The following is a 12,291-nucleotide window of genomic DNA, read 5'->3' as shown; positions in this document are numbered from 1 at the left end:
CCCTGAACAAGCATGCAGCAGATCAGGTGTTTCAGACTTTAAAGTCAGATCTGAGAAGACTAGCTGCATGCTTGTTTCTGGTGTTATTCAGATACTACTTCAGAGAAATAAACCAGCAGGGCTGCCAGGCAACTGGTATTGATTAAAAGGAAATAAATATGGCAGCCTCCATATACCTCTTACATCAGTTCCCCTTTAAAGACAGAATCAAGCAATACATATCACTATATCACTAGTTACCTGTCAGAAGAGATTACAGTCTAATGTACTTTGATGCTAATGCTAGGTTTACACTAGCCCCGGATGTACAACCTCACAGGGTATGTCGCCACAGTTGTTCATTCGGCCGACCACTGCTGTTACCATTCAAGTCCTCCGTGCTGCTAGCACTGCTTTGGGACAAGTGCCGATAAGCTCAGAGCCCCGGTAGAAACAAAAGACTACTATTGGATAGATCAATGGGAATCCTACCTAGCAACAGAGAGGGTTCTCATTGGTAAAATTCTAAGAAGCAGTTGTAGTGTGGCACCCCCTATAATTTCAGTCCGGTATGTGGGAAGATACTTATGAAGTTACTGACCACTCTTCGCTACCATAGCCCCCACAATGGGATCAGAGGAGTGCTTGGACATGTGCTCCGCCAATAGTCATAGAAGAAAGATTGTAATAAATGGCGAGAAATAAAGAAGCAGGAGCGTGCACCAACTGTCCTGTGTGTAATCTTGCTTTTAATCCTCTAGATCAATTACATACAAACGGGGGTGAACATCAGTGTACACATGAATATTGTAAATGTACATACATACTGATGGTGATCGCGGTGGTCCGGTGGGTGCCTAGGGTGTGAATTTGTCGGCGACGGCCGTTTCGCGTCCAACAGGACGCTTGGTCACGCTGCGTTGCGCTGGAACACAGCATGACCAAGCGTCCTGTTGGACGCGAAACGGCCGTCGCCGATCCATTCACACCCTAGGCACCCACCGGACCACCGCGATCACCATCAGTATGTATGTACATTTACAATATTCATGTGTACACTGATGTTCACCCCCGTTTGTATGTAATTGATCTAGAGGATTAAAAGCAAGATTACACACAGGACAGTTGGTGCACGCTCCTGCTTCTTTACTCTTCTCATTAGTAAAAACCAATGATGCCTGGTCCACCTTTGAACCAATGACACCTGCTGTCCTCTACAGCCACTCCATTCTTTTGATATCACTACCGGTAACATGGCCAGTTGTGCACTTCTACGCATGCAGAGCTCGGCCGTGCACGTACCCCCTGTAGTAGTTCCGCAGCTGGGAGAGTTCTGCGCCTGCGCAATAGTACTGCGCAGCAGTGCGGTGGGGGCGCGCAGAAGCCCATGACTGGCCAGATTATCGGGAGTGATATCAAAAGAAAGGAGTGGCCAGAGAGGACGGCAAGGGAGCCCACACACCTCATTGGGCTGGAGGAATCCCCAGGGAAGTATAAAATATACAGACTAGTTACATCTCAGGTATCTCAGTTTGTATTTTTAACTGGATGTGTTGATTGACTTGTACCTATATTTCAGTAGTCATTAGTTAACATCTCCAGGCTAAATGCAGGAATGATGCTACCGCAGAATGGCACAGATTAAATATTTCAGTGGGGCCTAAGCAGTGTGGGCACTGGGATAGCGCAGCAGATGAGTGGTACTTCAGCAGTGTGGGCACTGGGATTGTGCAGCAGATGAGTGGTACCTCAGCAGTGTGGGCACTGGGATTGTGCAGCAGATGAGTGGTACCTCAGCAGTGTGGGCACTGGGATCGTGCAGCAGATGAGTAGTGCCTCAGCAGTGTGAGCACTGGGACGGCGCAGCAGATGAGTGGTGCCTTAGCAGTGTGGGCACTGGGACGGCGCAGCAGATGAGTGGTACCTCAGCAGTGTGGGCACTGGGATTGTGCAGCAGATGAGTGGTGCCTCAGCAGTGTGGGCACTGGGATCGTGCAGCAGATGAGTGGTCCCTCAGCAGTGTGAGCACTGGGACGGCGCAGCAGATGAGTGGTACCTCAGCAGTGTGGGCACTGGGATTGTGCAGCAGATGAGTGGTGCCTCAGCAGTGTGGGCACTGGGATCCCGGAGCAGATGAGTGGTGCCTCAGCAGTGTGGGCACTGGGATCCCGGAGCAGATGAGTGGTGCCTCAGCAGTGTGGGCACTGGGATCATGCAGCAGATGAGTGGTGCCTCAGCAGTGTGAGCACTGGGACAGCGCGGCAGATGAGTGGTGCCTTAGCAGTGTGGGCACTGGGATTCCACAGCAGATGAGTGGTGCCTCAGCAGTGTGGGTACTGGGATGGCGCAGCAGATGAGTGGTGCCTCGGCAGTGTGGGCACTGGGATCGTGCAGCAGATGAGTGGTGCCTCAGCAGTGTGGGCACTGGGATCACTCAGCAGATGAGTGGTGCCTCAACAGTGTGGGCACCAGGATTGTGCAGCAGATGAGTGGTGCCTCAGCAGTGTGGGCACTGGGATCGTGCAGCAGATGAGTGGTGCCTCAGCAGTGTGGGCACTTGAGTCACACAGCAAATGAGTGGTGCCTCTGCAGTGTGGGCACTGGAATCACACAGCAGATGAGTGGTGCCTCAGCAGTGTGGGCACTAGGATCTCATAGCAGATGAGTGGTGCCTCAGCAGTGTGGGCACTGGGATTGCGCAGAAGATGAGTGGTGCCTCAGCAGTGTGGGCACTGGCATCTCACAGCAGATGAGTGGTGCCTCAGCAGTGTGGGCACTCGGATCGCGCAGCAGATGTGTGGTGCCTCAGCAGTGTAGGCACTGGGATCGCACAGCAGATGAGTGGTGCCTCAGCAGTGTGGGCACTGGGATCGTGCAGCAGATGAGTGGTGCCTCATCAGTGTGGGCACTGGAATCAAACAGCAGATGAGTGGTGCCTCAGCAGTGTGAGCACTGGGACGGCGCGGCAGATGAGTGGTGCCTTAGCAGTGTGGGCACTGGGATTCCACAGCAGATGAGTGGTGCCTCAGCAGTGTGGGTACTGGGATGGCGCAGCAGATGAGTGGTGCCTCGGCAGTGTGGGCACTGGGATCGTGCAGCAGATGAGTGGTGCCTCAGCAGTGTGGGCACTGGGATCACTCAGCAGATGAGTGGTGCCTCAGCAGTGTTGGCACCAGGATTGTGCAGCAGATGAGTGGTGCCTCAGCAGTGTGGGCACTGGGATCGTGCAGCAGATGAGTGGTGCCTCAGCAGTGTGGGCACTTGAGTCACACAGCAAATGAGTGGTGCCTCTGCAGTGTGGGCACTGGAATCACACAGCAGATGAGTGGTGCCTCAGCAGTGTGGGCACTAGGATCTCATAGCAGATGAGTGGTGCCTCAGCAGTGTGGGCACTGGGATTGCGCAGAAGATGAGTGGTGCCTCAGCAGTGTGGGCACTGGCATCTCACAGCAGATGAGTGGTGCCTCAGCAGTGTGGGCACTCGGATCGCGCAGCAGATGTGTGGTGCCTCAGCAGTGTAGGCACTGGGATCGCACAGCAGATGAGTGGTGCCTCAGCAGTGTGGGCACTGGGATCGTGCAGCAGATGAGTGGTGCCTCATCAGTGTGGGCACTGGAATCAAACAGCAGATGAGTGGTGCCTCAGCAGTGTGGGCACTTGGGTCGCGCAGCAGATGAGTGGTGCATCAGCAGTGTAGGCACTGGGATCGCACAGCAGATGAGTGCTGCCTCAGCAGTGTGGGCCCGGGGATCGCACAGCAGATGAGTGGTGCCTCAGCAGTGTGGGCACTGGGATTGTGCAGCAGATGAGTGGTCCCTCAGCAGTGTGAGCACTGGGACGGCGCAGCAGATGAGTGGTACCTCAGCAGTGTGGGCACTGGGATTGTGCAGCAGATGAGTGGTGCCTCAGCAGTGTGGGCACTGGGATCGTGCAGCAGATGAGTGGTCCCTCAGCAGTGTGAGCACTGGGACGGCGCAGCAGATGAGTGGTACCTCAGCAGTGTGGGCACTGGAATTGTGCAGCAGATGAGTGGTCCCTCAGCAGTGTGAGCACTGGGACGGCGCAGCAGATGAGTGGTACCTCAGCAGTGTGGGCACTGGGATTGTGCAGCAGATGAGTGGTGCCTCAGCAGTGTGGGCACTGGGATCCCGGAGCAGATGAGTGGTGCCTCAGCAGTGTGGGCAATGGGATCCCGGAGCAGATGAGTGGTGCCTCAGCAGTGTGGACACTGGGATCATGCAGCAGATGAGTGGTGCCTCAGCAGTGTGAGCACTGGGACGGCGCGGCAGATGAGTGGTGCCTTAGCAGTGTGGGCACTGGGATTCCACAGCAGATGAGTGGTGCCTCAGCAGTGTGGGTACTGGGATGGCGCAGCAGATGAGTGGTGCCTCGGCAGTGTGGGCACTGGGATCGTGCAGCAGATGAGTGGTGCCTCAGCAGTGTGGGCACTGGGATCACTCAGCAGATGAGTGGTGCCTCAGCAGTGTGGGCACCAGGATTGTGCAGCAGATGAGTGGTGCCTCAGCAGTGTGGGCACTGGGATCGTGCAGCAGATGAGTGGTGCCTCAGCAGTGTGGGCACTGGAATCACACAGCAGATGAGTGGTGCCTCAGCAGTGTGGGCACTAGGATCGCATAGCAGATGAGTGGTGCCTCAGCAGTGTGGGCACTGGGATTGCGCAGAAGATGAGTGGTGCCTCAGCAGTGTGGGCACTGGCATCTCACAGCAGATGAGTGGTGCCTCAGCAGTGTGGGCACTCGGATCGCGCAGCAGATGAGTGGTGCCTCAGCAGTGTAGGCACTGGGATCGCACAGCAGATGAGTGGTGCCTCAGCAGTGTGGGCACTGGGATCGTGCAGCAGATGAGTGGTGCCTCATCAGTGTGGGCACTGGAATCAAACAGCAGATGAGTGGTGCCACAGCAGTGTGGGCACTGGGATGGCGCAGCAGATGAGTGGTGCCTCAGCAGTGTGGGCACTGGGGTCGCGCAGCAGATGAGTGGTGCATCAGCAGTGTAGGCACTGGGATCGCACAGCAGATGAGTGCTGCCTCAGCAGTGTGGGCCCGGGGATCGCACAGCAGATGAGTGGTGCCTCAGCAGTGTGGGCACTGGGATCGCGCAGCAGATGAGAGGTGCCTCAGCAGTGTAGGCACTGGGATCGCACAGCAGATGAGTGGTGCCCCAGCAGTGTGGGCACTGGGATCACTCAGAAGATGAGTGGTGCCTCAGCAGTGTAGGCACTGGGATAGCACAGCAGATGAGTGGTGTCTCAGCAGTGTGGGCACTGGGATCACTCAGAAGATGAGTGGTGCCTCAGCAGTGTAGGCACTGGGATCGCACAGCAGATGAGTGGTGCCTCAGCAGTGTGGGCACGGGGATTGCACAGAAGATGAGTGGTGCCTCAGCAGTGTGGGCACTGGGATCGCACAGCAGATGAGTGGTGCCTCAGCAGTGTGGGCACTGGGATCGCACAGCAGATGAGTGGTGCCTCAGCAGTGTGGGCACTGGGATTGCACAGCAGATGAGTGGTGCCTCAGCAGTGTGGGCACTGGCATCTCACAGCAGATGAGTGGTGCCTCAGCAGTGTGGGCACTGGGATCGCGCAGCAGATGAGTGGTGCCTCAGCAGTGTAGGCACTGGGATCGCACAGCAGATGAGTGGTGCCTCAGCAGTGTGGGCACTGGGATCGCACAGCAGATGAGTGGTGCCTCAGCAGTGTAGGCACTGGGATTGCACAGCAGATGAGTGGTGCCTCAGCAGTGTGGGCACTGGGATCGTGCAGCAGATGAGTGGTGCCTCAGCAGTGTGGGCACTGGGATCACGCAGCAGATGAGTGGTGCCTCAGCAGTGTAGGCACTGGGATCGCACAGCAGATGAGTGGTGCCTCAGCAGTGTGGGCACTGGGATCACACAGCAGATAAGTGGTGCCTCAGCAGTGTGGGTACTGGGACCACACAGCAGATGAGTGGTGCCTCAGCAGTGTGGGCACTGGGATCGCGCAGCAGATGAGTGGTGCCTCAGCAGTGTGGGCACTGGGATCACTCAGCAGATGAGTGGTGCCTCAGCAGTGTGGGCATTGGGATCACTCAGCAGATGAGTGGTGCCTCAGCAGTGTAGGCACTGGGATCGCACAGCAGATGAGTGGTGCCTCAGCAGTGTGGGCACTGGGATCACTCAGCAGATGAGTGGTGCCTCAGCAGTGTGGGCACTGGGATCACTCAGCAGATGAGTGGTGCCTCAGCAGTTTGGGCACTGGGATCACACAGCAGATGAGTGGTGCCTCAACAGTGTGGGCACTGGGATCGCACAGCAGATGAGTGGTGCCTCAGCAGTGTAGGCACTGGGATGGCGCAGCAGATGAGTGGTGCCTCAGCAGTGTGGGCACTGGGATCACACAGCAGATGAGTGGTGCCTCAGCAGTGTGGGCACTGGGATCGTGCAGCAGATGAGTGGTGCCTCAGCAGTGTGGGCACTGGGATCGCGCAGCAGATGAGTGGTGCCTCAGCAGTGTAGGCACTGGAATGGCGCAGCAGATGAGTGGTGCCTCAGCAGTGTGGGCACTGGGATCACACAGCAGATGAGTGGTGCCTCAGCAGTGTGGGCACTGGGATCGTGCAGCAGATGAGTGGTGCCTCAGCAGTGTAGGCACTGGGATGGGGCAGCAGATGAGTGGTGCCTCAGCAGTGTGGGCACTGGGATCACACAGCAGATGAGTGGTGCCTCAGCAGTGTGGGCACTGGGATCGCACAGCAGATGAGTGGTGCCTCAGCAGTGTAGGCACTGGGATCGCACAGCAGATGAGTGGTGCCTCAGCAGTGTAGGCACTGGGATCGCACAGCAGATGAGTGGTGCCTCAGCAGTGTGGGCACTGGGATCGTGCAGCAGATGAGTGGTGCCTCAGCAGTGTAGGCACTGGGATCACACAGCAGATGAGTGGTGCCTCAGCAGTGTGGGCACTGGGATCACACAGCAGATGAGTGGTGCCTCAGCAGTGTAGGCACTGGGATCGCACAGCAGATGAGTGGTGCCTCAGCAGTGTGGGCACTGGGATCGTGCAGCAGATGAGTGGTGCCTCAGCAGTGTAGGCACTGGGATCACACAGCAGATGAGTGGTGCCTCAGCAGTGTGGGCACTGGGATCACACAGCAGATGAGTGGTGCCTCAGCAGTGTGGGCACTGGGATCGTGCAGCAGATGAGTGGTGCCTCATCAGTGTGGGCACTGGAATCAAACAGCAGATGAGTGGTGCCTCAGCAGTGTGGGCACTTGGGTCGCGCAGCAGATGAGTGGTGCATCAGCAGTGTAGGCACTGGGATCGCACAGCAGATGAGTGCTGCCTCAGCAGTGTGGGCCCGGGGATCGCACAGCAGATGAGTGGTGCCTCAGCAGTGTGGGCACTGGAATTGTGCAGCAGATGAGTGGTCCCTCAGCAGTGTGAGCACTGGGACGGCGCAGCAGATGAGTGGTACCTCAGCAGTGTGGGCACTGGGATTGTGCAGCAGATGAGTGGTGCCTCAGCAGTGTGGGCACTGGGATCGTGCAGCAGATGAGTGGTCCCTCAGCAGTGTGAGCACTGGGACGGCGCAGCAGATGAGTGGTACCTCAGCAGTGTGGGCACTGGAATTGTGCAGCAGATGAGTGGTCCCTCAGCAGTGTGAGCACTGGGACGGCGCAGCAGATGAGTGGTACCTCAGCAGTGTGGGCACTGGGATTGTGCAGCAGATGAGTGGTGCCTCAGCAGTGTGGGCACTGGGATCCCGGAGCAGATGAGTGGTGCCTCAGCAGTGTGGGCACTGGGATCCCGGAGCAGATGAGTGGTGCCTCAGCAGTGTGGGCACTGGGATCATGCAGCAGATGAGTGGTGCCTCAGCAGTGTGAGCACTGGGACGGCGCGGCAGATGAGTGGTGCCTTAGCAGTGTGGGCACTGGGATTCCACAGCAGATGAGTGGTGCCTCAGCAGTGTGGGTACTGGGATGGCGCAGCAGATGAGTGGTGCCTCGGCAGTGTGGGCACTGGGATCGTGCAGCAGATGAGTGGTGCCTCAGCAGTGTGGGCACTGGGATCACTCAGCAGATGAGTGGTGCCTCAGCAGTGTGGGCACCAGGATTGTGCAGCAGATGAGTGGTGCCTCACCAGTGTGGGCACTGGGATCGTGCAGCAGATGAGTGGTGCCTCAGCAGTGTGGGCACTGGAATCACACAGCAGATGAGTGGTGCCTCAGCAGTGTGGGCACTAGGATCACATAGCAGATGAGTGGTGCCTCAGCAGTGTGGGCACTGGGATTGCGCAGAAGATGAGTGGTGCCTCAGCAGTGTGGGCACTGGCATCTCACAGCAGATGAGTGGTGCCTCAGCAGTGTGGGCACTCGGATCGCGCAGCAGATGAGTGGTGCCTCAGCAGTGTAGGCACTGGGATCGCACAGCAGATGAGTGGTGCCTCAGCAGTGTGGGCACTGGGATCGTGCAGCAGATGAGTGGTGCCTCATCAGTGTGGGCACTGGAATCAAACAGCAGATGAGTGGTGCCTCAGCAGTGTGGGCACTGGGATGGCGCAGCAGATGAGTGGTGCCTCAGCAGTGTGGGCACTGGGGTCGCGCAGCAGATGAGTGGTGCATCAGCAGTGTAGGCACTGGGATCGCACAGCAGATGAGTGCTGCCTCAGCAGTGTGGGCCCGGGGATCGCACAGCAGATGAGTGGTGCCTCAGCAGTGTGGGCACTGGGATCGCGCAGCAGATGAGAGGTGCCTCAGCAGTGTAGGCACTGGGATCGCACAGCAGATGAGTGGTGCCTCAGCAGTGTGGGCACTGGGATCACTCAGAAGATGAGTGGTGCCTCAGCAGTGTAGGCACTGGGATAGCACAGCAGATGAGTGGTGTCTCAGCAGTGTGGGCACTGGGATCACTCAGAAGATGAGTGGTGCCTCAGCAGTGTAGGCACTGGGATCGCACAGCAGATGAGTGGTGCCTCAGCAGTGTGGGCACGGGGATTGCACAGAAGATGAGTGGTGCCTCAGCAGTGTGGGCACTGGGATCGCACAGCAGATGAGTGGTGCCTCAGCAGTGTGGGCACTGGGATCGCACAGCAGATGAGTGGTGCCTCAGCAGTGTGGGCACTGGGATTGCACAGCAGATGAGTGGTGCCTCAGCAGTGTGGGCACTGGCATCTCACAGCAGATGAGTGGTGCCTCAGCAGTGTGGGCACTGGGATCGCGCAGCAGATGAGTGGTGCCTCAGCAGTGTAGGCACTGGGATCGCACAGCAGATGAGTGGTGCCTCAGCAGTGTGGGCACTGGGATCGCACAGCAGATGAGTGGTGCCTCAGCAGTGTAGGCACTGGAATTGCACAGCAGATGAGTGGTGCCTCAGCAGTGTGGGCACTGGGATCATGCAGCAGATGAGTGGTGCCTCAGCAGTGTGGGCACTGGAATCACACAGCAGATGAGTGGTGCCTCAGCAGTGTGGGCACTGGGATCACGCAGCAGATGAGTGGTGCCTCAGCAGTGTAGGCACTGGGATCGCACAGCAGATGAGTGGTGCCTCAGCAGTGTGGGCACTGGGATCACACAGCAGATAAGTGGTGCCTCAGCAGTGTGGGTACTGGGACCACACAGCAGATGAGTGGTGCCTCAGCAGTGTGGGCACTGGGATCGCGCAGCAGATGAGTGGTGCCTCAGCAGTGTGGGCACTGGGATCACTCAGCAGATGAGTGGTGCCTCAGCAGTGTGGGCATTGGGATCACTCAGCAGATGAGTGGTGCCTCAGCAGTGTAGGCACTGGGATCGCACAGCAGATGAGTGGTGCCTCAGCAGTGTGGGCACTGGGATCACTCAGCAGATGAGTGGTGCCTCAGCAGTGTGGGCACTGGGATCACTCAGCAGATGAGTGGTGCCTCAGCAGTTTGGGCACTGGGATCACACAGCAGATGAGTGGTGCCTCAACAGTGTGGGCACTGGGATCGCACAGCAGATGAGTGGTGCCTCAGCAGTGTAGGCACTGGGATGGCGCAGCAGATGAGTGGTGCCTCAGCAGTGTGGGCACTGGGATCACACAGCAGATGAGTGGTGCCTCAGCAGTGTGGGCACTGGGATCGTGCAGCAGATGAGTGGTGCCTCAGCAGTGTGGGCACTGGGATCGCACAGCAGATGAGTGGTGCCTCAGCAGTGTAGGCACTGGGATTGCACAGCAGATGAGTGGTGCCTCAGCAGTGTGGGCACTGGGATCGTGCAGCAGATGAGTGGTGCCTCAGCAGTGTGGGCACTGGAATCACACAGCAGATGAGTGGTGCCTCAGCAGTGTGGGCACTGGGATCACGCAGCAGATGAGTGGTGCCTCAGCAGTGTAGGCACTGGGATCGCACAGCAGATGAGTGGTGCCTCAGCAGTGTGGGCACTGGGATCACACAGCAGATAAGTGGTGCCTCAGCAGTGTGGGTACTGGGACCACACAGCAGATGAGTGGTGCCTCAGCAGTGTGGGCACTGGGATCGCGCAGCAGATGAGTGGTGCCTCAGCAGTGTGGGCACTGGGATCACTCAGCAGATGAGTGGTGCCTCAGCAGTGTGGGCATTGGGATCACTCAGCAGATGAGTGGTGCCTCAGCAGTGTAGGCACTGGGATCGCACAGCAGATGAGTGGTGCCTCAGCAGTGTGGGCACTGGGATCACTCAGCAGATGAGTGGTGCCTCAGCAGTGTGGGCACTGGGATCACTCAGCAGATGAGTGGTGCCTCAGCAGTTTGGGCACTGGGATCACACAGCAGATGAGTGGTGCCTCAACAGTGTGGGCACTGGGATCGCACAGCAGATGAGTGGTGCCTCAGCAGTGTAGGCACTGGGATGGCGCAGCAGATGAGTGGTGCCTCAGCAGTGTGGGCACTGGGATCACACAGCAGATGAGTGGTGCCTCAGCAGTGTGGGCACTGGGATCGTGCAGCAGATGAGTGGTGCCTCAGCAGTGTGGGCACTGGGATCGCGCAGCAGATGAGTGGTGCCTCAGCAGTGTAGGCACTGGAATGGCGCAGCAGATGAGTGGTGCCTCAGCAGTGTGGGCACTGGGATCACACAGCAGATGAGTGGTGCCTCAGCAGTGTGGGCACTGGGATCGTGCAGCAGATGAGTGGTGCCTCAGCAGTGTAGGCACTGGGATGGCGCAGCAGATGAGTGGTGCCTCAGCAGTGTGGGCACTGGGATCACACAGCAGATGAGTGGTGCCTCAGCAGTGTGGGCACTTGGATCGCACAGCAGATGAGTGGTGCCTCAGCAGTGTAGGCACTGGGATCGCACAGCAGATGAGTGGTGCCTCAGCAGTGTAGGCACTGGGATCGCACAGCAGATGAGTGGTGCCTCAGCAGTGTGGGCACTGGGATCGTGCAGCAGATGAGTGGTGCCTCAGCAGTGTAGGCACTGGGATCACACAGCAGATGAGTGGTGCCTCAGCAGTGTGGGCACTGGGATCACACAGCAGATGAGTGGTGCCTCAGCAGTGTGGGCATTGGGATCGCACAGCAGATGTATCTGATGGAGAACTAGCCTGTGATTAGCATATCATTTTTAATTCTTTCTTCATTATTGGCTTTTTCAAACAGACTTATTTCTTTTCACAAAAGAAGAATATGCATCAAAACACAATGGGCAGAGTTTCATTTGTGCAATCAGCAAGGAAAAAATGCATAACATATGCTTCTGGATGCCTGGTGTATGGATAATTACTGTGCCTAAAAGTTCTGCATACAATATTTAGCAACAGACTGTGTAATATAGCTGTAGGCTGCAATGCCTCTAGACACTGAAGGCGCAGTCCTCTTTTTCTTTATATGAATGTACTGTATATACGTAGTTGGGGGGAGCTGTATGACTAGGAACAGAAGAGAGGGGTGAAACAAGTACAGCATAGAAACAGAACACACTGCAGTGTGCATGCTAACGTTGTGTCTGTACCGTATAGCCTCGGCACTACGAAAGGTGCCCAGTCACGATCCCCATCAGGCAACATCCCTTGTACATGTGTACAAGGCTTTATTCTGACAACCTAATTCTGCTGACTGCGGTTTCCCTCTCTGAAACTTGTCCCACTCTCGCCTAGATTGACTTATACCTCACCCTGCACCGGAGCTGTTCTTAAAATTGAAATTTGTACTTATCTGGGGCTTCCTCCAGCCCCCCTGTAGCCTGTGAGGTCCCCCGACGTCCTTCTGGCTCCTCTCCCGGTCCAGCTTTTTCCAATTGTCAAGCAAGCAATATCTTCCTCTGAGCATAGAACTCTCAGTAAGAGCCAGTGCATACCAAAAAGTGCTAGCGTAAAGGCAAACGCTCATC

The 12,291-nt window shown here is 56.9% G+C and overlaps 1 protein-coding gene across 3 annotated transcripts in view; it reads right to left on the bottom strand.

Moving 5' to 3' along the window:
• The window catches only part of DIXDC1 (DIX domain containing 1), a 226,577-nt gene that overhangs the window by 123,400 nt on the left and 90,886 nt on the right, over positions 1–12,291 (bottom strand). The window lies entirely within an intron of this gene.

This window comes from Hyperolius riggenbachi, chromosome 6, assembly GCF_040937935.1.
Source record: "Hyperolius riggenbachi isolate aHypRig1 chromosome 6, aHypRig1.pri, whole genome shotgun sequence".
Lineage (NCBI taxonomy): Eukaryota > Metazoa > Chordata > Amphibia > Anura > Hyperoliidae > Hyperolius > Hyperolius riggenbachi.
This window is presented reverse-complemented; position numbering and strand designations above follow the sequence as displayed.